Genomic DNA, 5,019 nt, shown 5'->3' on the forward strand with positions numbered 1-5,019 from the left:
TTATCGAACAATAAAATTAGTTCGGGGATTGGGACTACCGGTAGAAAAGATTGATTGCTGTCGTAATAATTGTATGATATTCTGGGGTGTTGACTCGGAATTCAGAGAATGCAAGTTTTGTAATCTTCCAAGATATCAACGGCGCGGTCAAGGGACTGGTAGAGTACAAAGAGAGAAGGCTTTCAAGAAGATGTATTATTTCCCTCTTGTTCCTCGCCTTCAAAGGTTATATGCATCTAAGGCGACAGCTGAACACATGACATGGCATGCTTTGCATGAATATGAGGATGGTATAATGACTCATCCGTCAGACTCTGAAGCGTGGAAACATTTTGATAACATTCATCCTGTGTTTGCTGCTGATATGAGAAACGTGAGATTGGGGCTTTGTACTGATGGGTTTCAGCTATTTGGCCAATCAGGACAACAATATTCATCATGGCCTGTCATTGTGACACCATATAATCTACCACCGTCAATGTGTATGAAAGATGAATATTGTGAACCCCTCCCCCAAAAATAGGCATATAATGAATATGACTAAGGGCAGAAATGCACGTGAATGTGTGAGTCGCCACCTTGTTTAATTATTTTAGGGTAAACTAGGAAAAAACCCTAAGTTGACTCCAATTTTAATTAACCTAATTACTAGATTAATTATCCCAATGCTTAAGGCATAGTTTGCGAACCCGAGGTGGATCCCGAGACTATGTCATGCCGATTAACTAACCTTAGTGTGAATGCTTTGCAAGGTAATGATGCAATTGGACCAATAAAGTGTTTTGATGATTTCGACTTGCCGCTCGGGGTCAAATCCCGAACGTGCCTACGTACTCTCGTTTGAATGAGAGATCAAAGCCGACGTAGTTCGATAGGCCTTTTTTAAAGGGCTTTGAATGGGTATGCTTAATGCATGAGTGTGTGTATGCTTCGTGCATTTTATTCAGGCATTTTGCCAAAGAATTGATTGATTTGATTAGGCGTTTGTTGCCAAAAGTGTTGATTTAAGGCTTTTAGCCAAAAAGATTGATTTAGGCAATTTGTTTGCCAAAAGTTGATGTGATTTAGGCAATTGGTTTGCCAAAAGTGATTATTTGAAGGCTTTTAGCCAAAATGGGTTGATTTAGGCAATTTGTTTGCCAAAAAGTGTTGATTGGGCGATTGTCGCCAAAATTGATTGATTTAAGGCTTTTAGCCAAACAATTGATTAATTCAAGGCTTTTTTTCCAAAGTTTCGATTTAAGCAATTTGTCGCTAAGAATGGATAATCTTATTTATAGGCAATTTGTTTGCCAAAAAGTGATCAATTGAATTGCAATATAGGCAATTTATTGCCAAAAAAAAACGTGGTTAATTAAGGCTATTTAGCCACAATTATTGATTAATTGGACTTAAGCTGGACTGTTCGAAATAAAGGTGATTATACCATAGTCATTAATTGACTAGATACTTTAGCCAATATTGTCGGATTTAGGCTTTAACACCACGATTATTAATTAACCGGGCATTTAAACTTAATCATATTTAATTGAGGCAGTTTATTCGCCAAATTGATGACGTGAATGCATTTATGCAACAGTTTAATTCAGAATTAGAGTAGAAGAGAAATTATGCAAATTATTAAAATGGGTAGAGTTTCGTTTATTTACCTGAGTCAGTCGTCAGCCACTTCTTAGCTCCAGGTTAAGCTCCTCGTTAGGGTATTTAATTACAGTTAATTTAACTTAAGTGACCAATTAACAAAGCAAGAAAGCAATAAAAGCTAAATGAAAATGCAGAAAAACAGTAAACAGAACCACAAGGAGCGTAGGGGAGAAGAGAGCGTCTGTCAACATAGACTGAGTGAGTCAAAATGAACGAATCGGGGCTGTATCTATAGGAAAAAACAAGCCGGAGGGCGGTTTTGACCCCCTGGAGGGCGGTCAGAACCGCCGTTGACGGCGGTCAGAACCACCGAAACCCTGTCCGCTCGTTAGTTTTTTCGTTCCGGAGGCTTTTTCGGGAGTTCCGTACCTCCAAAAAATATTCCGGAACCAGTTCCGCGATCCTCGTAATTTTCCGGACGTTTCAAGTACCATATTGGCATACTTTCGGTGAACTTTCCGAATGGCCTCCGGTTCGGCCGGACTGTTTGCAGTCCGGGAAAACAGGCTTTTTGAGCCTCAAAATTTGAGTATTCACAAATATATGTTTTTGTGTGTTATTGTTCCTGGGCCTACTAATCCAAAACATAAAATTGATGTGTTTCTGCAGCCTTTGATTGCCGAACTTAATTATTTATGGGAATATGGGGTTGAAACATTCGATATTTCGACCAATCAGAATTTCATAATGCGAGCTGCTTTGCTTTGGACCATCAGTGATTTTCCAGCATTTGGAATGTTATCTGGGTGGAGTACGGCTGGCAAATTGGCTTGTCCTCATTGCATGGAAAACACTAATGCATTTACACTAAATAATGGAGGTAAACGATGTTGGTTTGATTGTCATCGCAAATTCTTACCAGAATCTCACCCTTGGAGGAGAAATCGACAATGCTTTAGAAAGAACACGACTATTGTTGAACCCCCTCCACCTGTGAAGTCTGGAGCAGAAATATTACAAGAAATTGAAGATCTGGGGCTTATGAAAGTTACAGAGTTAGGTGCAGATGAGGTAAATACAAGAATTGGCAGGAAATAGTGGGTGGAAAAAGTGAAGCATCTTCTGGGATTTGCCATACTGGAGTTCACTTCTTATCCGTCATAACCTTGATGTCATGCACATAGAAAAAAATGTGTTTGAAAATCTGTTCAACACTGTCATGAACATTGAAGGGAAAACCAAGGATAATGCAAAAGCGAGAGCAGACATGAAGGAAATTTGTCGTCGACCAGAACTCGAGCAATCTGTACTTACTGGTAAGTTTCCAAAGGCATGTTATTGTTTAGATAAACCCCAAAGGCAATTATTGTGCGAATGGTTACGATCATTAAGGTTTCAAAATGGCTACTGTTCAAATATGGGTAGATGTGTGGACATGAGGAAGTACAGATTGTTTGGCATGAAAAGCCATGACTGCCATGTTTTCATGCAAAGATTGATCCCTGTGGCATTCCGGGAATTATTACCAAGAAAAATTTGGGAAGCAATGACAGAATTGAGTCTCTTTTTCAAGGAATTGACGATGACTGTTATCCGATGCGATGATATGGACCAATTAGCGCGAGAAATCCCAGTAGTGATGTGCAAGTTGGAGCGAATTTTTCCACGCGGCTTCTTTGATTGTATGGAACATTTGCCGATTCATTTGCCTTATGAATGTCGTTTAGCAGGACCGGTACAATATCGATGGATGTATCCATTTGAGAGGTGAGTCACTAACATCTCATTGTAATGATTACATCATTTATTTGAACTTATACTTACATATTGGCATTGTACAATCACAGACACTTGTAGAAAATTAAAAAGAATGTGCGCAATAAGGCAAAGGTCGAGGGATCCATTTGCAATGCATATTTGGTGGAAGAAGCTTCCACATTCTGTTCACACTACTTTGACCAACATGTTTTCACCAAGCATCGGAGAGTGCCACGTAACGATGACGGAGGAGAGCGCGCACAATCTGAGTTTGAAGGAAATCTAAAAATTTTCACCTATCCTGGGCGTACGATTGGTAAATAAAAAAAAAGACGATTGACTGATGCTGAGATACAAGTGGCTCAAACCTATATTTTATTGAATTGCGAAGAGATCACACCATATGTACAATAAATATAAATAATATAAACAGTCTAAACTTGACGTGGGCCGTTGTTAAATCATACTTATGCTAATTTGGTTCGTTGATAAATAGGAAATATATCAATCTTTTGCGGCTTCAAAATCCCAATTTGACTGATACTGCAGTTGATGCAAAGCTGGACACCGAATTTGCAGAATGGTTCAAATATTATGTAAGTTACTTTCAATGTACACAACATGGAATGTACATTTATTAAATCTCACTCATGTCATTACTATTTCCCATAGGCTCGAAGCTCGGGAATCGATATCCGTAACAGATTTATTACGGATCTGGCAAAGGGGCCATTACCGGTTGCTAATGCCTACTCTGGCTACTTTGTAAACGGTTACAAGTTTCACACTGAGGGTTATGGGAAAAGCAAAAAGACAATGAACAGCGGTGTGTGCATAAAGGGATCAAACTACAGTGATGTGTCAAACGATTTTTATGGGAAATTGGTTGAGGTTTTGGAGTTAGAATATCCAGGCCTACCAATGAAGTGCACAATCTTATTCAAATGTGAATGGTTTGATCCTACGCCAAACATTGGCACGAAGGTTCATCCTAAGTATAATCTGGTAGATATTAATCAAAGAAGAAGATATACAAAGTATGAACCATTTGTGTTGGGAATGCAAGCTGCATAGGTTTACTATGTCCCATATCCATCGTTTAAATGAGATCGATGCGATTGGATGGCAGTGTGTAAAATCAAGGCTAGATCAATTGTTCATGCACTTGAAACCAAACAATCTACTTCACTTGCAGTATCGGAGCCATTTCAAGAAGTTAGGGTTGAAACGCAACCGATGCAAGTTGTTGAAGATTTAACAGATAGATTGGATGATGAAAGCCGATCTTATGTTGAAATAGGAGCATCAGATGATGAAGAGGAAGAAGATCAAATCATCATGGGTACCTCAGAAGACGAATATGAAGAAGAGGAAGCTGATGAAGAGGAGGAGGAAGCAGATGATATTGTGAACCCCTCCCCCGAAAATATACATAAAATGCATAGGACTAAGGGCAGAAATGCACGTGAATGTATGAGTCGCCACCTTGTTTAATTATTTTAGGGTAAACTAGGAAAAAACCCTGAGTTGACTCCAATTTTAATTAACCTAATTACTAGATTAATTATCCCAATGTTTAAGGCACGATCTACGAACCCGAGATGGATCCCGAGACTATGTCATGTTGATGAACTAACCAATGAATGAATGCTTTGCAAGGTAGATGATGTAATTGGA

General features: G+C 39.0%; 1 pseudogene; it reads left to right on the forward strand.

Annotated features, from left to right (window-relative positions):
• Positions 1–709: 709 nt before the first annotated feature.
• Positions 710–4,416, forward strand: LOC149495626 (uncharacterized; annotated as a pseudogene).
• The last annotated feature ends 603 nt before the right edge of the window (positions 4,417–5,019 follow it).

This window comes from Jatropha curcas, chromosome 6 (genome assembly GCF_041381405.1).
Source record: "Jatropha curcas cultivar XTBG-Jc1 chromosome 6, XTBG_Jcur_1.0, whole genome shotgun sequence".
Classification (NCBI taxonomy): domain Eukaryota; kingdom Viridiplantae; phylum Streptophyta; class Magnoliopsida; order Malpighiales; family Euphorbiaceae; genus Jatropha; species Jatropha curcas.